General features: G+C 41.2%; 1 protein-coding gene and 2 long non-coding RNA genes across 4 annotated transcripts in view; 2 read left to right on the top strand and 1 right to left on the bottom strand.

Moving 5' to 3' along the window:
• THSD4 (thrombospondin type 1 domain containing 4) overlaps positions 1-27,289 on the bottom strand; it is a 630,546-nt gene that overhangs the window by 247,320 nt on the left and 355,937 nt on the right. The gene's annotated exons all lie outside the window — the stretch shown is intronic.
• Positions 1-27,289, top strand: part of LOC136171490 (uncharacterized) — a 43,163-nt gene that overhangs the window by 12,835 nt on the left and 3,039 nt on the right. The window lies entirely within an intron of this gene.
• LOC136172304 (uncharacterized) lies at positions 15,846-19,112 on the top strand. The gene is made up of 3 exons (XR_010663999.1): positions 15,846-16,018; positions 18,251-18,332; positions 19,102-19,112. It is a non-coding gene; the product is annotated as an uncharacterized lncRNA (long non-coding RNA).

The following is a 27,289-nucleotide window of genomic DNA, read 5'->3' as shown; positions in this document are numbered from 1 at the left end:
GTATGGGCTGTGTGATCTCTGACAAATTATTTACCTCTCCCAAACTCAAATTCCTCAAAGTAAAATGTGGGGGTGGGGAATGGTTCCCTACCATCACAGCTGTAGGGACTATTAATGAGATTTAATCTATAGCACCTAACACACTGCTGGGAAAATTTCAACCATTCAACAAATAGTTGTAGCTATTATTATCCAGAGGACAACACAGACCCTAAACTTTAGTAAGATTAAGGCTAGTTAAACTTGGATCTGTTTCTCTTTTTCAGAGTGAAGCAGAAACAGAATCTAGCCAGAAGGATGTTTCTATCATTCCCACCCAGATAGGGACTTCCCATTTTGGACAACTGCCTCCCTTTGTCTGAGAAAGAGAGCAGATCATCACATCACCTTCCTGAGAATAATCAATGCCATATTTAGGGTTTTAAAGCTGACAGATGATGATCCCAAGGTATCATAACTCCTTGTATAAATTAGCAAGAGGAACTAAATTTTCCATAACCTAATTGAGTGCATTTAGAATGAAAAAAAAAAAAAAAAAAGGAGAACACATTTCCCTGAGCAGAATAAGGGAAATTTTCAACTCTGTTCTGCTAAGGAAGGGTCTATTTCATACAAACAATGCATACATGTTCCCTCGAGCCTCCTGCTCTTCTGAGAGCTCTTGGATCCAACTTCTCCTTTACTTTCCTGCTGGGGGTCTCTGGATAATTAAAATAAGGAGAAAGGGGGCTGGTCTGTTCTATTCCTCAACACTCATGGCCAACAGACAAAGCATACATATGTCTGTATAGCACTTTCCTCCTCTGGGGATCCTCCAGAAGCTTTCCAAGTGCTAGCAGGGTCATTTTTTATTTCAAAAGAAGTTACGTCAAGCCTTCTAGGCAATTTGTGTTTTTCAGCCTGCTCAATAAACTAGTGCCATACAGAGAGTTTTAGGCCCTTCATTCATGGACCTGAAAAAAAGCATAATTAAAAATTCTCTTATTCTTCTAAAGGTGGCTTTGCATGAGAAGTAGGTAAAGCAAGTAGTTTGCTATGCTTACATCAGTGAAGGGCAGCCAGGGGTTTGAGTGGGAAATGGTTCAATCTTAGGCATGCTGAACTTCAGATTCCAGGGAGACTTCCAAGTAGAGAGGTCTAGGGTGCCACTGACCACATCCCTAAGGAATTCCACTGCAAGGGATTCCTTGTGCAAGTTACAACTGAGAATGTCCTCTGACCTGAAGGTACTGCAGCTAAAGGGTAATTTACAAAGCGAAATTAAAATTGAATTAAGGGAGATTCTGGGGTGGGAAGATAAGAGGAACATAGGTAGAAAGGCAGAGGAAGGACTAAGGGCAAGAACGAAAGTGAACTAGGAATGTAATATCAGCAGTATTTACAACAGCCAAGACATGGAAGCAACCTAAATGTCCATCAACAGATGAAAGGATAAAGATGTACATATACACAGTGGAATATTACTTAGCCATAAAAAGAATGAAATAATGCCATTTGCAGCAACATGGATGGACCTAGAGATTATCATATTAAGCAAAGTAAGGCAGACAAATATCTTATGATATCACTTAAATGTGGAAGCTAAAAAATGATACAAATAAACTTACTTATGAAATTGAAATAGATTCACAGACATAGAAACCAAATTTAGGATTACCAAAAAGGATAATGGGGAGTGGTAGGGGAGAGATAATATTAGGAGTTTGGGATTAATGTATACCAGCCATGAAATTAAGACACTTACTCCTTAGAAGGAAAGTTATGACCAACCTAGACAGCATATTAAAAAGCAGAGACATTACTCTGCCAACAAAGGTCCGTCTCATCAAGGCTATGGTTTCTTCAGTAGTCATGTACGGATGTGAGAGTTGGACTATAAAGAAAGCTGAGTGCCAAGGAATTGATGCTTTTGAACTGTGGTGTTGGAGAAGACTCTTGAGTCCCTTGGACTGCAAGGAGATCCAACCAGTCCATCCTAAAGGAGATCAGTCCTGAATATTCATTGGAAGGACTGATGCTGAAGCAGAAACTCCAATACTTTGGCCACCTGATGCGAAGAGCTGACTCATTGGAAAAGACTCTGATGCTGGGAAAGATTGAGGGCAGGAGAAGCGGACGACAGATGATGAGATGGTTGGATGGCATCACCGACTCAATGGACATGAGTTTGAGTAAACTCAGGGAGTTGCTGATGGACAGGGAGGCCTGGCGTGCTGAGGTCCATGGGGTCGCGAAGAGTCAGACATGACTGAGTGATTGAACTGAACCGACACTACTATATGTGAAACAGGTAAGCAACAAGGTCTTACTGTGTAGCACAGGGAATGTACTCAATATCTCATAATGCCTATCATGGAAAAATCTGACAAAGAATATACATATTTGTGTGTAACTGAATCCCTTTGCTCTACACATGAAACTAACACAACATTATAGATTACACATCAATTTTAAAAAGTGACCCACGACACACACAGGTGGAGCAAGAAGAAGAGAAGCAGGAAAGCAGAGGACACACTTAGACACATACGGAAGGTAGAGAGATGGACATTTTTGCTAGCATTTTCTAAGTTCATCATTATTCGCAATGCTCAGTCCTTTTGGTGATCTTACTTTATGTAAGTGTAGCTTTAGTCCATGAAAGCAGTCAACGTGCTCTGGGCAAACTTGAGGCAGAGCCTTCCAGCACAACGTTCCGGGGTGACAGCTGCTTCCTGCCTTGTCCAACATGGTAGCCACTAGCCACTGTGGCTACCGTGCGCGGAAAATGTGGCCAATTGAATTCAACAGAATTTTAAATCTCATTTAATTTTAATGCATTTCTCAGAATATGGTGTGCATAACAAAGAGAATAAAAGTGAAATATATTACACAGTATCAATGAACATTTAAAATATTGAATAGCTATGTAATTATTTCAATTATTTCTATAATTATTTATAATTATAGAAAACTATAACCATTATGTCTAACCGATGATTTCACAGATACTGTATTATTTAGAATAATAAAAAATGAAATAGTGCATTTATTTGAAGACAAATACTAAGTAAGTAATAGTACATGTGGTGTATGAACATGGCATAAATCGTGACGGCTAAATGACTATAAAGTCCAGAACGTAGTTGACTAGACAGTGTCTTCTAAGCACATCACACTGAAGAATTTTCTAGGCAAGAAATACTGGAGTGGGTTGCCACTTCCTTCTCCAAAGGATCTTCCCAACCCAAGAATTGAACCCACATCTCTTGTGTCTCTGGCATTGGCAGGCAGATTGTTTACCACTCGCGCCACCTGGGAGGCCCCAAAGATGGGAAATTGACTTCAATTTGCTACCTTCCACTCACAGTGCAAGAAAGTAGAGTTGCTTTTCAGCTGTTGACACAGAAGAGAAAGATAGAAGAGGAAGGAGGTGTGAGACTGCAAAGTCTGCCAAGAAAGCAGAGACTTGGGGGAATTCAAGCCAAGCTCCGTGCTTGTTGCAGAAGCTATTGGGCCATTCACAGTCATGACGCCAGCTTTTGCATTTGCTTGCTGGGTGAATCAGGACAAAATGGTGATGAAGAGATGTCAGACGTGCTGTTGGAATAAAGAAGGTGGTCAGCAGAGGCTGTAAACTGTTGAGAACTAAACACAAATATTACTCGGTGTTATTCCTTCCTTTCTTTGGTTGACTTCGTCTCCTCTTCCAAGATACCACCTGCACCCCATTTGAGTGGATCACAGATATTTCACTAAGGAATACTGACCAATTTCAATGCTTGTGGTTATCCTGCTTCCTGTGGTATGTTGATCAGAGTGCTTCTACTCGGTCAAGAATACACTTCAGAGGCCAAGGTTAAGTGGTCCACGATAAAGGTTAGGTTTCTGATATGAATCTGTTTTGGGGTATTCATGCAGGGTGTGTGTCATCCTGCGAGGAGAGCCACAACCCGGTCATGGCATCTGTTGAGCCTCTGAAAAAGCCGCTAGGATTCTGCCAGCATGTGCCCTGAAAAACAGCCAAGGCACAAATTAACACCCACTTTCCGGCAATGGGAACAATTCCTGAAAAAGCCACTTCCGCAAAACCCGAGGCAACCTGGAATAATCCGGGAGCCAAGATACAATTTATTACTTCACAAAGAACAGAGAATTCTGACCCAGCAGCAAACTAGCTGCTGGGTTTTTTCCTTTCCCACACTAGCTACATTTTAAAGGCCTGACAACTCTCAATTTACAAGCCTAGCCTCAGAAAGGAATGCTTCAAATAGCCAAGATTTATAGAATGTCATATTGGAAGACCAAGTAAAGATGGGGTCCTCTTCAACCCCTCATCTTAGAGATGGGGCCACTGAGGCCCAGGCAGAGTAAGCAAGTGAATTGCCAGATGTAACACACTGCAATGCATGATGATATAGCCCACCCTGAAACCATAGTATTTGAACGTCAGGATCATTTCTCTTTCTAACTCCCCCAATTTTTCTAGTACATTTAAACACCAACCATGTTCTCAAATTCACATTTTAAAAGAAATATTTTTCATCTCAACCTAGTAGACTCCAAAAGAGGATTCAGGCATGGCTTGAGAGATGGAGCTAGCCAATGTCAAAGGTTAATTTCTAACCCTGATTGTGTTTCCGTGAAGAGGTGATATCTAACGTGGGGACCAAAGTCACAGCATTAGGGAGACATAGGATAACTCATTCATTCATTGCTGGTGAATGCTAACTGGTAAAACTATTCCCCAAAGAAAAAAATGACACCATGAATTACATGTTTTAAAGACATCCAAATCTCAACTTTAACCCCAAATTTTTACTTCTATAGGATACTTGAAAGTTCTATAACCAAGAACATCATTTATAAGATGTTCACTTTGCAGGAGGTTAGTAGGTAGTAGCAAAAAAATAGAAACATCTTAAATATATAATAGCAAGGCTTAGATGAATAAATTTGGATATGACCATTTGTGAAATGTTATGTACTCAATAGAAAGGCTATCTATTTATACTCTCCAACAGAAAGAAATGTTCACAATATGTTGCTTTAAAAGCACATTATAAAACAGTACATTTAGTATGATCCTGTTTTTGTTAAGCCGAAATCATTTTATTTATTAACAAATAAAGAAGTATGAGATCATCACCGGACAATAAGCCCTAGGAAGTTTTAATTTTTTCTTCTTTTGTTTGTTATTTTCTATTTTTTGCAATGGAAATGTGGTGGTTAATTCATAAAGTGTTTTTGAAAAGTCTTAAAAATGAAACACATTAATTATTTACTACTCAAGGTGGAGACCAGCAATAGAATAACCTTAACACCTTCTCTACTGGCAGGTTCCATGAATCAAATGGTGATGCTTATCTCTGTGCAAATGTCTTTCAAGTCCTCCTAATTACTTTCTCAGGTGGCCAAAAGGAATTGGCTCTGTCCATTACAGGCACCATTACAAGTCTTCTGTCCAAGTCAGAAATGCGATCTCTGTGATGACTGCTCTTCCTTCCTCTGGTAAAGGGAGCCTCCCTCCTGTTCTTCCTTACCTTTCTCTAGGCTGAGCGAATGATGCGGCCAAAGGGATCCTGGCTCTGATCTCAGTTAGCCCAAGTTCAAGTATTGTGCGTGTGTGCTAAGTTGCTTCAGTCATGCCCAACTCTTTGTGACCCCATGGACCATAGAGTTCCAGGTTCCTCTGTCCATGGGATTTTCCAGGAAAGAATACTGGGGTGGGTTGTCATCCTCTCCTCCAGCTATCTCTCAGCCCAAGGATTGAACCCACATCTCCTACATCTCCTACACTGCAGGCAGATTCTTTACCTGGTGAGCCATCAGGGAAGCTCATGACTCTGCCGTTTATTTGCTGCCCCACTTTATTTAACGTATATGCAGAGTACATCATGAGAAATGCTGGGCTGGATGAAGCACAAGCTGGAATCAAGACTGCCAGGAGAAATATCAATAACCTCAGATATGCAGATGATACCATGCTTATGGCAGAAAGTGAAGGGGAACTAAAGAGCCTCTTGGTGAAAGTGAAAGAGGAGAGTGAAAAAACTGATTTAAAACTCAACATTCAAAAAACTAAGATCATGGCATCTGGTCCCATCACTTCATGGCAAATAGATGGGGAAACAATGGGAACAGTGACAGCCTTTATTTTCTTGGGCTCCAAGATCACTGCAGATGGCGACTGTAGCCATGAAACTAAAAGACGCTTGCTCCTTGGAAGAAAAGCTATGACCAACCTAGACAGCATATTAAAAATCAGAGACATTACTTTGCCAACAAAGGTCTGTTAATCAAAGCTGTGGTTTTCCCAATTCGTGATTCTGCATGGTAGTGCATGGAAGTGCTATTCGTGGTAGTCCATGTAAGATTTAACTTGCATGTTCCTGATAACTAATGATGTTGAGCATTTTCTTTTAACAGGTTGTTATTCTTTTTAGATTATGAATTCTTTCTTTTAATATTTATTTATTTGGCAGCATCAGGTCTTAGTTGTGGCATGCGGAATCTAGTTTTCTGACCAGGGATAGAACCTGGGCCTCTACATTGGGACTGTATGAAATCTAAGCCACTGGACCACCGGGGAAGTCCTAAGATTATGAGTTCTTTATGTACTCTGGATACAAGTCCATTGTCATGTAAAATGGTTTTAAAAGTAAGTTCCTACCTACCTCAGACATTCAAGGTAAAGAGCAAATTAGACAATACTGTGGCAGGCTATAATTAAGGATAGCCTTTCAGTGTGGCTGGTAAAGAATCCGTCTGCAATGCAGGAGACCCTGGTTCAATTCCTGGGTCGGGAAGATCCACTGGAGAAGGGATAGGCTACCCAGTTCAGTACTCTTGGGCTTCCATGGTGACTCAGCTGGTAAAGAATCCACCTGCAATGTGGGAGACCTGGGTTCGACCCCTGGGTTAAGGTTCCCTGGAGAAGGGAATGGCTACCCACTCCAGTATTCTGGCCTGGAGAATTCCATGGACTGTACAGTCCCTGGGGTCCCAAAGAGTCGGACACAACTTTCACTTTTTCTTAATGGAAATCACAATTCTCCTGTTAGTGAGAAACAGGATAACTGGTACTACAAGCATTGCAAGGATGATGCATCCTCATGTACCAAGAGGCTCTCAGTTCTGCCTCAGCCTTTGGGAGGCCTCTGTCAGTGCTGAAGGGATGTGAACTTGACCCTGCTTGACCCCCTGATCCTCTTGATTCTGTCTTCCCTCACACTGCTTCCCCATCAGCTTGTGTCACGATGATTATTCCCTAGACTCTGCCTAGGTTTTAGATCAGTTTATTTGCTCTGATCTCTAACTGCTTTCCTTTTTCCTGAAATACTAGGTTTCGGGCTTCCTGCAACTAAGATTTATGTTTTTATTTTCCGGTGTAATTTGTTGCTTATCCTGAATCCTGTCCTTTGCCCAGCTTCCTGCCTGCCCTCTTGGCTCTAACTTGAGGTCTTGCTTTTATTCCAAGAGTCAAAAGGTGCTTGTACTATTGGTTGTTTATGTAGCTTTAGGCCCTTGGTTCTGTCCCAGGTCCAGCCTACTTTATCCCCTGCATATCTGGGCTTGTCCACGGTCTGCTAGACTTGGTTCCTCATTCTTTACCCAAGAAATAATATTGCCAGGGCACTCTGTGGGGTAAGAGGTGGATTCTGCTTCCCAGAATAAAAGAGTAGTATTAGCTTCTGCATTGAAGGTCTGCAACAACTGACTGCTTGTTGTCTTTCCCTATCTAGTTTTTGTTGTTTTAAAAATAAATTTTCCAATAGAAAATGTATTTATGCTTTTCCCTATTAAATTAAAAAGTCAATAGGAAATAATAAGCCAGGATCACAAGAGTTGCCAATTCATTGCTATTTCAAAGACAAAGTATTCCTTGCTACACTAAAGAATCTGGATTCAAGGGATTTTTTTACTCTTCTATATGTTCATTCCTTCATTCATTATTCAGTATTTATAGATCAATAGTTAGATGTGAATTGCTGTGCTTGGAGCTGAAAATATAAACAAAACTCAGACACAAAACCTTACTCTGAGATGTTAACTGACTGGTGAGGGAAGCTAACAGGTAAAGAACTTTGCTTCTAAAAAAAAAAAAAGAACTTTTGCTTCTGTAACACAGCAAGCATTATGATGCAGGTACAAGGTGCTACAGAAGTGCAGGAATATTTATTCCTGGAGGCCGTCAGGACTGACAGTGATGGTGATATTTCACTGAAAAGGTAGTAACTCAAGCAATGCATTAAAGAATAAGTAGAAATGTGACAGAAATACAGGGAACAGTATCAACAGTAATGTATTTCTCCAAACTCTTAACCTCCCAAGATGCTAAAAAGACTCAGTTCTAGAAATTACATTAGCTAAAAGGAATGCTTTGAAAAGAGAGAGAAAGTAAAAGGAAAGAAAGAAAGTTTATTCAATAATAAAAAAAAGAAAGGACACCTAGGTGAGTCATGCTGGGATGATGAAACTCCCTCCGAGGTGCTATCTGAGAACCTGGAAAGAGACTGAACAAGCAAGCATGGGTGGTTTCAATCACAGAGCGCCCCACCCTGTGCCTTCCTGGCAGGCTAATATTGGCCTGACCTCGTGAAAACAAACACCAGGCCCATTTTGCTCACTGTTTCATTGCGAGAGCTGTGCCTGGCACATGGAGCACTCAATATTTGGTAAAAAAAAAAAAAAAAATGGATGCTAGATGCCCTGAACACGAGGCATCGGAGCTCACCCTGCCTGTCTGGGCCATCTACACTTGGACTTTTGTTTTTCCATTTTCATTCTGTGTCAGCATCTTGATCCTTGCTCTGCAACATTTAAACCGTGATGATCTGAAGGTTGATCTTAAGAGTATTTCGTGCCTATTTGAGAAAGGACTATTGGGGAAATTCTTTTGTAATCGGAAATTTAAAAAGTATTCCTCTAGTTTTCCCGCAAACCACTTTTACTTACAGAGACTGTTTTAGTTAATTATTCAATTTATTTATTTTTGGCTGCCCTAGGTCTTCACTGATGCACGTGGGCTTTTTCTAGTTGAGGTGAGCGGGAGCTACTCTAGTTGCAGGGCGTGGGCATCTCACTGCGGTGGCATCTCTTATTGCAGGGAACAGGCTCCAGGGCACTTGTGTTTCAGTAGTTGTGGCACGCAGGCTTAGCTGCCCCAGGGCATGTGGAATCTTAGTTCCCGGACCAGGGATTGAACCCATGTCCCCTGCGTTGGCATTAGATTCTTAACCAGTGGACCACCAGGGAAGTTCCTACGGAGACTGTTTTGAGGGGGAGAAGACCTGCCCAGGAATCTGACCCAGAAAAAGTAGAAATATATCTGACATCTAGCTGGGCATGAAATGGTTGAATACGATCACCCCTGGTTTCAGTGCGTAACTGAGCCACAGAAGTAAGTAACCTCTGTTATTTCCGAAGAAACACCTCAAATGGACCTTGATCTTTTCTTGCAAACCTGCATTCCCAGGGCAAATCTACCTCTGGCAAGGGCCTGCATAAATGTGACTGGCTGGGGCAAAGAGTTGCAGACTATCAGGAAACGCACAGCAAAACCCCAATGAGATATGCTCATACACCTGCTAGAATGGCTATAATAAAGAAGATAGACAATAACAAGTGTTGGCAAGGATGTGGAGAAACTGGAATACTCACACATTGCTGATGGAAATGTTAAATGGTGCACTTGTTTTGGAAAACAGTCTGACAGTTCCAGAAAAGGTTAAACATAAAGTTACCATATGAAAGCAGCAATTTCATTCCTGGTTATATACCTAAGAGGAATGAAAACATACATTCACACAAAAACTTACATATGAATATTCATTACATCAGTATTTATAAAAGCCAAAAAATGAAAACAACCCAATGGCCATCAATTGGTGAATGGATAAACAAATTGGCATATCCACACAATGGAATATTATTCAGCAACAAAAAGGAATTAATAACTACGGAAACATGCTACGACATGGATGAATTTTGGAAACTTTAAGCTAGGTGAAAGAATCCAGACAGAAATGAGCATATATTGTCTGATTCTATTTATGTGAAATGTTCAAAGTAGGAAAATCTATAGAGACAGAAAGTAGGTTTGTGGTTGCCAGGGGTTGTGGGGGGTGGTGAGAGTTTGGGGAGAAATGGAGGATGACTGCTAATGGGTACAGGCTTTCTCTCTGGTGTAATGAAAAAGTTACAAAATTGATGGGGTAATGGTTGCATAACTTTGTGAGTTTTTAGGACAAACTGTTTTAGGACAAACTGTTGAATTTCAGAACATGAATTATATGGTATGTGACATACCACAAGAAAGTTGTTTTATATACACACACACACACACACACACACACACACACACACACATACACACATAGAGAGAGAGAAGGCAGGGAAGGTGAAATACAGAAGAGAGGCAGGGACAAAGGTCAACCACAAAGGGAGGGCCAGACTGTCCCAGGACTTGACATTCCCCTGGGTAGGCAGGGTTCAAGGCAACATCAGAACCACTTCTGCATTTCAGCTTTACTTTTATTGTACGTGTGTGGGAGTATACGTATTTTTAGGTAACTCTTGAGAAACTATAAATCTGTGCTATGCATTATGGTAATCATACTAGCCCAGGTGGCTATTTAAATTTAAATTATTAAAAATGAAATAAAATGGAAAATTCAGTCCCTTGGTTGCACCAGCCCCATTTCAAGTGCTCAACAGCCACACATGGTTCATGGTGACCACCCAGCAACAACAGATATAGAACATTTCCATCATCTCAGAGTGTCCCTAGCAGCGCTGCTCTGGATGGTTCACCTGACTCCTGGGGGGTCAATCATTTACCACCAATCCTTTTAGCTCTCTTTAAAGCCTAGAGTTAAAAGAAGTCTTTCAAGTTTTGTTGCAGGTAAGACCCCAGGCCAGGAAGAAAAGCAGAGTCCTGTGAAGACTGGAGCCCAGCAAGGCCTATTCCTATGTGGGTGTGTCGCTGTCTCATACACAGTTGTTCTGCCCTGTGGGGATATTAGATGCTTTTTATTTCTTAAAGAAAATAAAAATGAAAGAAAGAAGGAAAAGAATTTCAGTATTGTTTTTATAATACTGCTGGAATAATAAACAATTGCTTAATGTTCTGTGCTATGAGATTAAGCCCCTAGGGGAATAGGTGGGAAGATAAATCAATATTTACCAGTAAGTCTTTATCCTACCTTAAATATTAGCTTAAACTTGAAAACCCATGGTTTTTGTTGCTGCCTCTCCTTAAGCCCACATTTCACGAGTCTCCTGTTCTTGCAGAGAAATAATCATTTCAGAAGCAGTGGGAAATATTTGAACCATGTCCATTCTGTACATTTTACTGTCGTCTTAATAGTTACGGTAAACATAGGGGTCACAGGAAAACATCGCCAGACTGAAGTGGCTTGACCTTTGTAACACATAAACCCATAAAAGTTGGTGGGAGTCAACAGGTATTGCTAACAAAGCCATTGTTGCTGCTGTTGTTCAGTCTCTAAGCCATGTCCGACTCTTTGCGACCCCATGGACTGTAGCAAGCCAGGCTTTCCTGTCCTTCACCATCTCCCAGAGTTTGCTCAAACTCATGAGCAAAATAAGGTCATGGGGTCAGCACAATTAATGGTAATTTGCTAGAATTTTGGACTAAACCTTGTGAGTTGAACTAAGGGTCTTGCATTTCACAGATCTGCTCATACCCCAAAACTAAAGACATTGGCAGTTGACATAATGGGAGCATTCACACCAAATGAGGACCATGTTGGATACAGAAGCTGCCACGTGTTCAACTTGCAGCCACACCCCTGAGTTCTAATACACTGGGAAAATAGCAAAATTCAGTCTCCAGAGAAGCCAGAAGAAAATCTCAGTAGGGAATGTGGAGCCAAAAACCAAGTCATTATATAACGTCGGTTAGATGGTCCAAAGAACATATTTCCTATTGCATGTTAAAGCATCGCCTTCCCTTGGGTCTCCAATAAAGATCCTTTATAAACACTGAATAAAATTCCCGCCACCATCTCCATGGGGGATATATATTAAATACCAAGCTTTTCTTATCAATGCTCCCACTAAGCTGTGAGAGGTGAAATAACTTGCCTTAAATCACGGCATGCCAGGAGGAGTCCAGGTGCGCTGGCATCTGAACCTGCTTTGGAAAACCTCATTATAATTATACAGAATATGACAAGAAATACAATCATTATACAAAGAATTTTGGAAGTTAAGCAGCTATTTAATCAAAGTCACTTAAATGATTTATGGTTGGAAGGATCAAAGAATTAATGTTACAAAATTAAGCAAAAGCCAAAATGAAAGCAGTGGGAGGGGGAATATTTGGTTTTCCCACATTTTAACTCTGTTGTGAAAATGAACCCAATAAACACTCGAATATTTGCAGTGAAAGTAAATCTTTTTCCTTTTTCTGGGGAGGAAGGAAAAATGACAATAAAATTTACATTATTTGACTCAGTGAGAAGACCCAGTTATTCCAAAGATCTAATCTTCCCACCTTTAGCTAAAAAGGGAAGAGAATCTATTCTTCTTTCTTCAGTCCTTTTAAGCCAAAAGCAGAGAAAGAGGCTGGTGTCTCCAACCTCTGCCTTGGACCAATACCAAATGTCCATGAAAATGCCCATGGAAACCAAATTGGCTGCCAGTTCCATAAACAGCCCACAACCAGAACAACTCTCTTTTCCTTTCCTCCTCGTTTCCCAGCTTCCCATGGTTTGGCACCCCATCCAACTGATTGGCTCCACTGAAAACAGAAGCCATGTTTTTATTTCTCCTTATCTTTACTCACACTGCTCTCCATGCTCCTGATGATAAAACACAGCTCAGTCACACCACCAAACACAGTCACACTCAGACTCTGGGATCAGAGCCTGGCCTGTGGGAAACACCAGTGTTTGTTCAGTTTAAATAAAAATGTCTCCTCCTAGAATGGCCACCCACAGCAAATGATGAGCACTCTGATCATCCATTCACAATGCAAAAGACTCTGCTTGCCATCTCTATGCATATGCTATCAGTGAGTTGAGTTCCACAGAGAGGTCAAAATCCAAAACAGGAAATGAGGTTGGACTGCAAGGAAACCTTTTTATGCAACTCTCATGTCTACTCTTTTTTTTTTAATTATTTGTTTGGCTGCATGGAGTCTCAGTCGCATGCAGGATCTTTCACTGCAGCACACAGACTCTCTAGTCACGGCGTTCAGGGCTTAGTTGCTTTGCGGCATGTGGAATCTTAGTTTCCTGACCAAAGATTAAATCCATGTCCTCTGCACTGCAAGCTGGATTCTTAACCACTGGACTATCAGGGACGTCTTCCCTCTCATGTCTATTCTTAATCCAGGTAGCCTTACTACCCACATGTTCCTGCTGTTGTTCCCATATCTTACTCGGGTTCTACTCAAATATCATCTCAGTGCAAAGACCTCTGATGACATAATCTGAAAGAGTGGCACCCACAGCATCTCTCTCCAGCCTTTTCTTCCCATTTGATGTTTTTCAGAGCAATTATCATCAGTGATACTCCATATCGGTGTATCTGTTCACTGCTGATCTCCCCTCTAGAACATAAGCTCCATGAGGGCAGGAACTTCTGTCTTGCTCACTGCTGCATGCCCAGGACACTTATGGAACACCTGAATGGATGAACAAATAACTGTCATTCACTGAGAAGGTACTTGCTGTGTTGTGCTAAGTCGCTTACTAGTGTCTGACTCTTTGAGACCCTGTAGACTGTAGCCCACCAGGCTCCTCTGTCCATGGGGATTCTCCAGGCAAGAATACTAGAGTGGGTTGCCATGCCCTCCTCCAGGGGATCTTCCCAAATTAGGGATCGAGCCCAGGTTTCCCACATTGCAGGTGTATTCTTTACCATCTGAGCTACCAGGGAAGCCTAAGAAGGTACTTCCAAGCACCTAATCACAACACCTACCAATTACTGAGTGCTTCCAAGATACCAGACACTGCAGAGAGTACTTTCAGCAAGTTCAATGTGTGTTCTAGCAACAAGGTTTTGTCAATGGGTCATATTCTGCTTTTAATCAATAAAAACATCTCTTGCAGCAGACTCTAATGTAAACTCTGGATTTGGGGTGATAATGATGTGTCACTATAGGTTCATCAGTTGTGAAAATGTACTAGGAGATGTTGTTAATGGGGAAGGCCATGCATTGGGCTCAGGAGGATATGGGAAGTTTCTCTACTTTCAGCATTTCCGGGAGCCTACATCTGCTTTTGAAAAAATAAGTCTTAAAAAAAAAAAAAAAAAAGCCTTTTGCCCTAGGATAGCAGTGCCACACATCCCTAGGGTTATTCATTTATCTTTTTTTCACTCCAGTATGGAAAGCTTATATCATCTACCAGCATGGATACTAGAATGATTCCTGTTGTATTTATTTCATTTTTAAGAATATCCATAATATTTATGAACTGGAGTCTGCTGGAGAAAAAATTCTTTTCAAAGCCAATAAAACACCACAACAACCAGATTTAAATGCTTTCATTTAATCTAAATGAACCAGTGGTGTGGCTTGGTAGATGAATCCTACAAATAGGTAACAGATGGTAAAATTTTCCAGGGAAAGTAGCTTCAGACTTAACATCTAATTAGAATCAACTATTTTTCTGAATGAGGAATCCATTTGAAGTTCTTTGTTAATTTCATTTGAAATGGTTTCTACTGGGTAGAGGATTCAGTATGGTGTCTGATATGGTGAAAGCAGCCAATAAAATATGTGGGGTTTGGAGTCCAACAAACCCCAGTTTGATTTCCAGCTCTGCCACTCATCAGCCGCGTAAAGTGAAATGAGATGACTTCGTTCTTGGAGTCTAAATGTCCTTGCTACAAAACTGTCATTGTTTAGCTAACATGCAATGATTGTTTTCTCTGAGAGCTGATCTGACCCCACTTACAAGATAATGAGTTAATCTATTGCTGGCAGAAGACATGAGACCCCTGGGTCAGAGACTAAAGATTTCATTCCTTTACATCACAGCAAGCGGCACGGACATCAGTATTTACATCAGTTACTCATCTGCCAAGCCCTTGGAGCCAATGCAGAGGGATCCAGATAGATGCTGCATGCGTGGTGGGTTTGCACTGCAGCTGAAGACCCTGAGGGATGTCCTACTCTTAGAGCTAGCAGTAAGCAAGCCTGCTCATCATTCCGTAGGTAGATCTCATCTCATTTTTCAGGGATGCTTGCCGAAAACACAATGCTGAAGAGTGGCTCAGGTAAAAAGCAATCATGGCTTCATATCCTTGGCTTACTCAGGAAGGCATGTGAGAACACAAGAGACCCATGATTAGATTCCCCACAGGGCCTCCAACATGGCAGTCAAAGATGCTAACACTTCTCTTAGAAAGGTATCTTTTAAATAAACCTTCAATCTTATTTGGTATCACCACTCAAAGAATCCTAAAATGTTTGAGCTGGAAGAAAGTTTGGAAACCCAGGGGTTGTGAAACTTTAATAATGACACAGGATCATTTTAATGAATGGAGAAGTGCTTCATGTAATGTTAGGAAGAGAAGCAGGATCCCTTATTGTATTTATAATATCTTTTCAATATTCAGATATTTTAGGCATACTTTATATACACATGATATTTTTCCATGTTATACAATTTCTACCATGAAAATGTGCTTTATCACTTTTCTCTTCAGAAAAAAAAATGCCACGTTCTCGGTCAGCTCCTTCACTTCACAGTTAAGGAACTCAGAAGCAGACAGGTTAAATGACCTCCCCCAGATCCCCAGCAGGTCCTCAACAGAGCTGGAATGCAAGCTCTCTGTTTCCCAGTGCTGTGTATTTTGCTTTCTTCTCTAGGGATCTGCAAGGGGAAGCAGGGCAAGGCGGGATATGGAGGGTCTGACCAAGGTAACCAAGACCCTCTGGACTTGGGGGAAGCTGTTCTTTGCATTTTGAATGACTGCTGGAAGCTGGACTCAAGTTCATCTGCCCTTTACTACAGTGGACAGGAAGGAAAAGAATTCCCTTAGCTGTGAGCTTCTTATGGTAAGCCAGTCAATGTTAACAGTTGGCAGCCAACTGGGATGCGGCTTAACCCAGGGCAAAACAAAACCCTGGGACTCCAGTAGGCAGGACCGAGGTTGGGCTCTGGCACAAGCTCCTGAAGGGTTGGCTTCAGCCTGAGCTATCTGAGTTACTTGTCTAGACAGTTCCTATTTCACTGGATAATTAAGTCGCCCTCCCACTCGCTTAACTATGTTCACAACTCATGTAACACATCTTTCTCAGCCACACTCTTATTTCTCTCTTCTTTACCCACTATTACTTTCAAAAGACATGATTGCACCACTGTACTTTCTATTTTACTTTTTAGTAGCAATGACTTTGCTCCTCCCTGCTTCAGGAGAAGAGCTCAAGACAAGTTATTAGAAGACCTAATTGGGGTATTGGCCAGTTTGCTTGGTTGAATCAGAGTGGGACCCTTAGAGTGTCATGGGGTTTACCCCTAAAAATTGTACAGATCGATTCTGGGCCTGCTTCCATGAGGAGTGTATTTGAGGAGGGCATCTGGCTTTCTGACACCTGTTACAGATGATTGAGCTAACATTCCAACTCTGCATCTAGAATTTTCTGCAGGCATGAGAGGGGTTGAGACCAAAGATTTGATCTCTGTCTTCAAGGAGTTTGGAGTCTAGAGGGAGATGGAGTTTGCAGTGACAGTACCTTGAGGTAACTGCTAGGAACTAGGTGACTCCACCCGTCTTCTCCTCAGTTGCTACCTTTCAAACTCTGAGACAAGGGAAGGAGCAATGTCCCCAGCTAAGAACATATCAGAGAGAAGAGATCTAAGTGCGGTTGAAAGGAAAACACAGATGAGTCTAGGCCTTTCAAGATGGACTCCTCAAAAACCCTGTGTTATGCAAAACAGTGCCCTAAGAATAGCAGGATTTTGGGGGAAAGTTTCAGAGCCAACCACTTAAAACCTGTGCAAATTTATTACCAGAAGCCAGGCAAAAACAATGACTGGTTCCCGGGATATAATTTAGCACCCCACACAGGAAGCTTAGAGTTCCGGAGTCGATCTTGGGGATATTTAAAATGTACAAAGACAAAAGAGTGGCAGCACTGGCTTGCAGGTACTGAGGCAAGATGATGAAGCAGAGGCTTGAGCCACAGGGCAGCCATTAAAGGCCCAGCAAAAAGCACAACTAACTGCAGTCCTAGAGAACCATCAGGAAGAAGTTGCTTCTGGAGGCTGGAGCCCTCCATAGGTACTCATTTTTAATTTGCTTAGACTAGGTCCAGATAGTCAAAGCTATGGCTTTCCAGTAGTCATGTACCCATGTGAGGGTGGGACCATAAAGAAGGATGAGTGCCTTTCTTTCGAATTGTGGTGCTGGAGAAGACTCCTGAGAGTCCCTAGGACAGTAAGGAGATCAAACTAGTCCATTGTAAAGGAAATCAGCCCTGAATATTCATTGGAAGGATGGATGATGAAGCTGAAGCTCCAATACTTTGGCCATATGATACGAACAGCCAACTCTTTAGAAAAGACCCTGATGCTGGGAAAGATTGAGGGCAGGAGGAGAAGGGGGTGACAGAGGATGAGATGGCTGGATGGCATCACCCACTCAAAGGACAAGAGTTTGAGCAAACTCCGGGAAGAGTGTTTGCTCACTCTTCCCGGAGTGAGGGAAGACAGGGAAGCTGGTGTGCTGCAGTCCACGGGGTAGCAAAGAGTCAGACAACTTAGCAACTGCACAACAACAACAGAAGAAAAGAGACCTGTAAAGGCTCCAGCCTATGCAGAACCCTACTAAGGCTTTGATTTGCTTTCTTTTGCTGTCCTGTTGAAGCCGCTGAAGTTTGTAATTTTACTTCCTTTAAAAAATTTTTTATATTTTTAATTGGCAGATAATTGCTTTACAATGTTGTGTTAGTTTCTGCTGTAAAATAACGTGAATCAGCTCTATGTGTATACATATACAGTCCGTGGGTCACAAAGAGTCGGGCACAACTGAGTGACTGAACAACAACCACAGATATCCATATACATATAGTCCCTACCTCTTGGGTTTCTCCCCGACCCACCTCCCCCTTCCACCCTTCCAGGTCATCACAGACCACCAACTTTAATCCAATCGCTTGCTGATAGATGGGGCTATGCTCCCTCTCTGTTAGCTGTTTGGCCTGAGGCTACCCAGTTGTGGCATCTATAGACTCTATGGTAGGGCTAATTGCAACCTTTAAGAGCATTCACCTTAGGGCACCTCCCAGGACTGCTGCTGCCAGTGCCGTCGCCGCCGCAGTGAGCCGCTCTTGGCCCATGCCTCTACGGCAGACACTCCAACACGAGCAGGTAGGTCTGGTTTAGTCTCCCGTGGGGCCACTACTCCTTTCGCCTCGGTCCTGGGGCATACGAGCTTTTGCTTGTGCCCTCTAAGAGTGGAATCTCTTGTTTTCTCCCAGTCCTGTGCAAGTCCTGTAATCAAATCCCACTGGCCTTCAATGTCAGATTCCTGGGGATTCCCAGTCCCTTTGCTGGATCCCCAGCCTGGGAAGACTGACGTGGGGCTCAGAACCTTCACAACAGTGGGAGGACTTCTTTGGTATTATTGTTCTCGTTTGTGAGTCGCCAACACAGCAGGCATGGGAATTTGATTTTATCATGATTGCACCCCTCCTACAATCTTATTGTGGCTTCTCTTTAATTGGTGGGTTCCAATATCCTCCCGTCAATGGTTGTTCAACAGCTAGTTGTGATTTCAGTGTTCTCACAGGAGGAGATGAACGCATCTCCTTCTACTCTGCCATCTTAAACCAATCCCCTATGTGTCTTTTTGAATTATGGTTTTCTCAGGGTATATGCCTAGAAGTGGGATTGCTGGGTCATATTGTAGTTTTATTCCTAGTTTCTTAAAGAATCTCTATATTGTTCTCTAAAGAGGCTGTATCAATTTACATTCCCCATCAACAGATTCCCTTTTCTCTACATCCTCTCCAGTATTTACTGTCTGTACATTTTTTAAATCATGGCCATTCTGGCTGGTTGGCGGTTACACCCCACTGTAGTTTTGATTTGCATTTCTCTAATAATGAGTGATACTCAATCTTTCTTTCTTTCTTAGAGAAACCACTGATGAATCAACTTAGCTTCCATGGTATATTGATATCATTCCTCCTTTTACCAGGTATGTGGGAACTAAGCAACGTCACAAGAATACAAGTTAGAACAGAATAGCACCAGAAAGAAGAGCCTAGAACACAAACCTGAGAAAGTGGCAGAGAGGTCCAGTCATCACTGACCTTGAGCCAGTTCCAGCTGAGAAAGATACCATACTCTTTAAGCAATCATAAGTGATGGCAGTGAAAAAAACAAAAAAATTTGGCGATTGTGGGATATACTGTAGGATCTTTTTTTCCTGTATGAAACTTGAAGGTTTAACATGTTACATAGTTTTGTGTGAATTACATGATTTTTTATAACCTTGTGTTGACATTCTTATCTGGGATGGGATGCCCAGTGTTGGCACTTGTGCTGGATAGCATGAAAGGCTGGACAAGGCAGGCTGCTTGCAAACAGCCTGGGCTTGGTTGGCAAGAGAGTTACAAAGTAGAGCCAACCTATGGAGACAGATTTACTGCCTCTATCGTGTTCACAGGTTGCTCCTCTTGCAACCACAAAGGGAAGAGTGACAGAATCAACAACCCAATACTTAAACTGGGCAGGGGTTAGGGGAGAGGTGCTGAAACAGGTCACTCATTCTGATAGCTAATGCATTTTCCTAATTGGCATGGTGCATAGCCTGGGCCACAGAAAGAAGAAGCAAAAACCAGACTCTTGCTTGCAAAAGAGATTTGACTCCCAATATCAAAACCAGTAAAAATGTAAATGAAAGGTAAAGAATAAAAAGGGCATATGGTAACTAGACCACGAGTCTCTGTGGGCAGGGGCCAACTCTTGACACTGTGTCTGAACAAAGACTATGCACAATAAATTGTTGAGTGGAAGAAAATATTTAAGACGACATCGTGGGCAGGAGCCCCATTAGAAAACATGTTCATGCATTTTTTCCTCAAAAAATAAACAAAAACCATTTACCAACCTAAATTTTTAAAAAAGGATTTCACATTCTTTTGCTGTTTACTTCTCAAAACAAAGTGACTGTTTATACAAAGAAAACAACAGGCTCCTATGCAAGCCTTCAGGACAGTCCTCCTCAGACCCTTTGTTAAGCTCAAGCTGATAGCTATTAATCAAGTAAGGGTTGCCAAAAGGTTCCTGCACGTTCCAAACTGCAGTACTTTCCTTTTGTAAGATCAGAAAACTGTAGTATTTGGCTTCTCATTAAAATCTGCCTTACCTATTTGAAACATATTTTTCCATCTACGTTGTGTTCCTGTACAAACTTGAACCACTTAAATTTCCTCTACTTTTGCAAAATTTTAAAATTGGGAACTTTAGATTTTTTTTTTTTAACTTTTGCTTTTGACCGCTATTCCATTTTTCATTTGCTATTTTCATCACAAATTTTGCCCCTGTTTGATTTGGCTGTCTCCTTTTGGCTGCCATTTTTTCCCCGTCTTGTTCTCTGTTTATATCTCACTTTGCATTTCAGTGCTCTCTGTCTCCTTCCTCAAGCCTTAAGAATGTCTTTTTTTTAAAGTGCATGTCTGTTTCATTCACTCTCTGTGATGATGTTTAAACAGACATTCAACAAATCTCTGTAAAAGGAAAGACAGTTGCTGCTAAAGCAAAAGAGTATAAATGTGGTAACAGGGTTCCAGTGAAGGCACAAAGGAACAAGGTTCTGAGGACGTCTGAGAGGGGACTCCATGCTGCTCCATGGGTGCCTGGAAGGATGGGAGACTGGCCATAGCACAGGACCATGCTGGGGCAATGGCAAGAACTATGTTCAAAAAAAAAAAAATCAAGGTTAATATCCCTTGTCATGTTGTGTGGATATCATGTGCCCCTCTCCCCAGTACCACATGATAAGAAGGGTTTATGGAAGATTTGTGGTAATCTTCCCCCAAACCCATAACTCCAGTCTAACCATGAGAAAACCTCAGATAAACCCATTTTGGAGGGATGTTCTATAACATCCCTGACCACACTCCCAGAAATTGTCAAAAAAATGTCAAGGGCATGAAAACCAGAAAAGAGTGCGGGGCTGTCACAGACTAGAGGAGATTGAGGAGACCTGAAGACTTAATGTGACCTGGGATCCTGGCTTGGACCCTGAAACGGTCATGGAAAAACTGGCGACCTGAATGAAGTCTGTGTGAAGGCTTTACTTGCTCAGTTGGGTCTGACTCTTTGCGAACCCACGGACTGTAGCCCGCCAGGCTCCTCTGTCCATAGGATTCTCCAGGCAAGAAGACTGGAGTGGGTAGCCATTCCTTTCTCCAGAGGATCTTCCCGACTCAGAGATGGAACCTGGGTCTCCAGCATTGCAAGCAGATTCTTTACCATCTGAATCACCAGAGTTTAGTTAATAGTGATGTCCTAGTATTCGCTTTTTTTTTTTTTTTGGCTTTTTAAAAAAAAATTATTTACTTGACTGCATCAGGTCTTAGTTGTGGCATGTAGAATCTTTCACTATGACTTCTGCCCTGTGGTATGTAGGATCTTGGTTCCCTGACTGGGGATCAAACCCGTGTCCCCTGCATCAGAAGGTAGATTCTTAACCACTGGACCACCAGGGAAGTCCTAGTATTGGCGTCTTAGTTTTGACAAATGTACCTTGGTAATGTATCATGTTAACATTGGGCAAAAATGAAACTAGCTAAACCAGTGCATAGGAGTTCTCTGAACTATCTTTGCTAATTTTCTGTAAGTCTAAAATCATTCCAAATTAAAAACTTTATTAAAATAATTAATCCAAATAATATGTTAGTTTCAAGTTCCTTGAACTTAGGTCTTTAGCCATTGGTTCCATTTTGTATCTTTTCTTTTCTCTACTTTCTATAATTATTTGCATACTTTGTGAGAGGAGTATATGGCTTCAGTTTTTAGGCTTCTGAAATTGTTTCTTCTGAGGTCACCTGACTTAATCAAGAAGTCCTTTAATCTTTCATCAACTTCTTCTGCATAAATTAACAGTGGTGACCATCCTCACCTTTAATTTTCTTAGCTTCCGTAACTCTGCATGCATACGTTCATTCATTCCCTTGTGCATTCATTCAACATACATAAATTGAAGGTCCTATAATAACCCAGGCTCTGAGCTACCATTGGGGACTTAGAGTTGCAGTCCTCAAGTCATCAAGATAAAGAAAGGTGAAATTCTTCATGACTTGCTTATCATCGAGCAAGGGCATGTCCCAGGGGCCTTGCTGAATCTAAATCTATGATCTGCCTTGCTATTTGAAAAGCCTTAATTTTCTACCTCATTCTTTACCATTCTTTTTCACCTCTTCCCTCTCCCTCTCGGCTAAGTCCATGATATATATATACAATCATAACTTACTGAGTAACTGGGTTCCAAAGGTTGTCTGCATAATAAGTGCCAGTATGAACTAGTCCTTCATGGTCATTTGAGTTAGAAAATTACAGCACAGACAAAGGTTCCATTTTCCTGTTTTGTGCATGATTTTCATCTATTGAAAAAGGGGAGGGCTGGCTCCAGGAGCAAAATTGGTGCTTCTTTTGGCTTTATTGTGCCGACTGTCCTTCAAAACTTTCAATTCAGGGCTTGAAAGCAAATAAATTAGCCCATGACCTTGGAGGTTGATGCTCTCTGGGGGAGGGGAGTCAGGAGGTCAGCTCCTAGGTATTGCTCAGACCCCCTCGACTGCAGCAGAGAGGTGTTGCCCAGACTTGCTGCCCCTTGGTTATAGCAGCTCCTAAGGGTCCCTGCCAAGCTGGAGGTTACCTTGTTTTGTTTTCACTTATGGACCAGACAAGGTCCTAACATGTGGGCTCAGAATCCCAAAGCAGAATGGCTCCATGGGAAGGCCAGGTTCAAACAAAAGTTTTCATGTGAAAAGAGAGAAGACAAGTGCTCCATAAACCCAGCGTGCTCACACAAATTCTGTAACAGTGGATCCCACAAGAGATCCACTGGTTCTGGGCTTTGTTTCGTTTTACCTGATTTTTAGTAACACTTGAAAAGAAAGACAAATATCATATGATGTCACGTATGTGTGGAATCTTAAAAAGTGATACAAACGACCTTATTTCCAAAACAGAAATAGAGTTATAGATGTAGAAAAACAACTTAGAGTTACCAGGGGGAAAGGAGTAGGGGAGGGACAAATTGGGAGATTGGGATCGACAGACACTCTAGTATATGTAAAATAGAAGACCAATAAGGACCTACTGTAGAGCGCAGGGAACTCTACTGAATGATCTGTAATGATCTCTATGGGAAAAAATCCTTTAAAAAAGAGTGGATATATGTATATGTATAAGTGATTCACTTTGATGTACAGTGGGAACTAACATGACATTGTAAATCAACGATACTCCAATAAAAATTAAAAAAAAAGAAAAGCACCTTTATTGGAAGACTGTCCCCTAGCAGGCTGGGTGGGGTTTTGTTCACATCTCCTATAGTATGTAGCACCTTGTGCTATTCTTACACTGTATCAATTCACTTATATATACTATATACACGTACTAACATGGACTAACTTATATATACTATATACATGTTAGTATATGCTAGTACATGTATATAGTATATATATCATGTGTACTATAGATCCCTATCCATATGGACACGCAGCCATGAAATTAAAAGACAGGTGCTCCTTGGAAGGAAAGCTGTGGCAGACCTAGACATAACTTTGCCAACAAAGGTCCATATAGTGAAAGCTATGGTTTTTCCAGTAGTCAGGTACGGTTGTGAGCATTGGATCATAAAGAAGGCTGAGCACCAAAGAACTGATGCTTTCACGCTGTGGTGCCAGAGAAGACTCTTGAGAATCCCTTGGACTGCAAGGAGATCAAACCAGTCAATCCTAAAGGAAATCAGTCCTAAACATTCAATGGAAGGACTGATGCTGAAGCTGAAACTCCAATACTTTGGCCATGTGATTCGAAAAGCCAGTTTATTGGAAAAGACCCTGATGCTAGGAAAGATTGAGGGCAAGAGGAGAAGGGGGCGACAGAGGTGAGATGGTTGGATGACATCACCAACTCAATGGACGTGAGTCTGAACAAACTCTGGGAGACAGTGAAAGACAGGGAAGCCTGGTGTGCTGCAGTCCATGGGGTCACAAAGAGTCGGACACTTAGTGCCTGAACAACAACAGAAAGACCACATTTACACGGTTTGTTTTCTCTCTCCAGCTCTCACAAAAAGACGGGCAGGAGCCTGAAACTATCTTCTGCAGAAACTCTTCCAAAACATATAATATGATATACAATGTATAATATGTAATATTGGGCTGGCCAAAATTTCATTGGGATTTTTCTGTAAGATGGTGTGGGAATACCTGAACGAACTTTTGGCCAAACCAATATATACCATATGATGATCCAATCTATTATTTTTCAAGTCAACTGTTTGCACTCTTCTTTTCTACTTTCCGGTGCTTTAATCATAATTGAGCTCCTTTGAGTTTCTTCATTTCTCTAACTTGTGCAACACAAAACTTTATACATTATTACTATACACAGTTAATGTCAAGTTGGAAGATTTTTAATAGATATTATAATTGTTCAAACATCCTTTGTGCTTGCTTTTGGATAAGATGTTGTGTTCTTGTTGATCTGTGGCCCATGGTGACCTCTAAATTGTTTCCTACAGAACTTCACAAAGAAACATATCCCATTATTTTCATTTATTTCCCCACCCTAATGATGATGAACTTTTGTACTCCTAGATAATTTCAACATCCTATAAAAAGTGTTGAGAAGTATTTTTAAATGCTTTCTGGACTGACTCTATATTATATATAAGCACTTCAAACATCTAAAATACCTAAATGCACCAACTTATCCTGATTACGTGCCATTCCTTTTAGTAGCGATATCAACTCTAAGAATCATGCTATTTATCCCCATACAATGGGGCTCTAATTAAGGTCCAGTTCCCACAAATGTTCTGGAATTTTGTGAGAATAGTTCTCTATGAGATCAGTATTGTGGATTAGTCCTACTTAATTTCTAAAATCAATCAATGTCAAAGACCTCATTCTCAGTTTTATATTTAAACATGTTCCAAATTCCTGGGCAGATCTTAAACAAAGTTAAATAGGTGTGTTCACTGTTATTTAACTTTGTGATTGTTCTCTCTTTGGTGACAGAAATTATGTAACACGTACCAAGTGGAGGAGGCAGAGATGGGAAAGGGAAGCCACAAAGATAACTCAGTGACAACAAAGCAAAAATAGTCCTGCAGTTTCACAAGAGTGCCAGAATGGAAAAAATTATCTGCATCTTTAAATTCATATCTGCCTGTCAGTGTTAGCTTTCAAAAGAGACTCACAAGGTTAATGAAATACTCCAGAGCACAATGGACTAGTTCATCAATTCAGCCATGAAATGTCCTTGCCTTTTTGAAATATACTTGCCAAAGGATGGCTAATAATGACCTCAGCATTACCTAGTCCTGGTATGAAGGCAGTCAATAGCTCATATTGGCAAAGTTGGAGAACACCAGTATGGAGAGGAAGAGAGATGAAGAGAAGAGAGAAGTGGCGAAAAGAGGAGAAAGGAGAAGAGATTGAGGACTCTGGGTGAACCCAGACTCTGCCATGGACTTTAATAACTGAAGCTATTAAATGTGAATCTCAGTTTCTTTCTTTGCAAGATAAAGAAACCAACATATACCTCATAAGTTTGTACTAAGACACCTTCTTCCTGCCTCCAAAAAAAAAGAAAGAATCCCTAGCTTTGGTGATTTTTTCATATCCTTTCATCATCAACAACATTCTTTTTATTATACATAAAGAACTGTGCTAAGCACCTAAGACATATTAGCCTGGCCTTCAGTTGCTTAGATGATAAATGTAGGAAGATGTAGTACATGGCATCTTCTGTGACATAGCAAAAACCGTCAGAGACAATATGCGCTTTAAAAACTCAGTATTGGAGAGACCACTGCTCCATGAGTATTCAGAACGAAGGATGGGCTTCCCCCTGGGCCTTGAAGAAAGGATCAGACTCAGTAAAGAGACACATCCTTGGCAGAAAGGATGGTATGTGGAAAAACTGTAAAGAGGGGACAGCAACTCTGAGCACCAGGAGTGGGACTGATGAGACCAGGGTGATGGGTTTATGTCTGAAAACAAAGAGAGACACGGTTGGACAGGGAGCACTTCTTGATCAACACCAAGCAACATGCTTTCTCTAACATCAACTTCATGCAAGTGGATATGCTTGAGCTTGCTAATCAGGTGACCTAAGTGACATCACTCAGCAGATAAACCTGAGCACTGCACAGGATCAATGGCAAAGGCAGACACAGAGGCAGAGGGATCAGTCACGGCGACTACATGAATGTCTAGGAAACCAGCGGTGAAGACTGGACGGGGCAGGTGGGCATGGCAGTCTGAGGAAGCAGTGATTCTAGAGAGACCCTAAGGATGAGGGGCATTAGGAGAGGCAGCCACAGGATTAAAAAAAAAAAGAGAGAGAGAGCAAGAAACAATAAAATACTGTCCCCAATCCTATGTGTCAGTAAGATATAATAAGCACAACTAGAGGGAAAAAATGTTAAATATTCTAAAATACATTTAAGGTTCTTGCACACAGCAGGAAGGTTTTGTGGGTCTCAACCTTCAAAGGGTCCCAAAATGTTAGTGTTTTAATTAGATGGGAAATAATCAGCTTTCTCAAGAAGAATGAGTAGTTTCCCTCATAAAGCATGATAAATGACGATATTATATGGATTATTTCCACAGATTCGTTCTGATTAGACAGTGTTACAAAACTTAATATTCCTTTGAGTAATATAATCCAACAGCAGGGTTTCCATTAGTTAAAAATTACTCAATCATTAAATTTAAGTGTTAGATTTCTGTCACCAACTCATTCTGGCTCCACGCCAACTCCAGTTAGGACAAGCACTTAAATCATTAGAAGAATCAACCTACACCCGACTCTTCCCTTGAAAAGAATTGTTTCCTTTAAATATAATTTTAACCCAAACATGTTTAATTTCCCCATTTGAAAATTCCATTGGCGTGTACCGGACAGTTAATCCACCAAGTACACTGAGTTGATGGTCTTGAAGCAATATTCTACTTTTCAGGGCATTTATAAAAAAGCATTTATTTTGTTAGACCATGGCATTAAAAGCTCATAACATCTACTCAATGAATGAGAAATCTTTACTGTCCTCTGATTATATTCAAAGACCA

This window comes from Muntiacus reevesi, chromosome 7 (assembly GCF_963930625.1).
Source record: "Muntiacus reevesi chromosome 7, mMunRee1.1, whole genome shotgun sequence".
NCBI classification, from domain to species: Eukaryota; Metazoa; Chordata; class Mammalia; order Artiodactyla; family Cervidae; genus Muntiacus; species Muntiacus reevesi.
The sequence above is the reverse complement of the archived record's forward strand: the minus strand, read 5'-3'. Positions and strand labels throughout refer to the sequence as shown.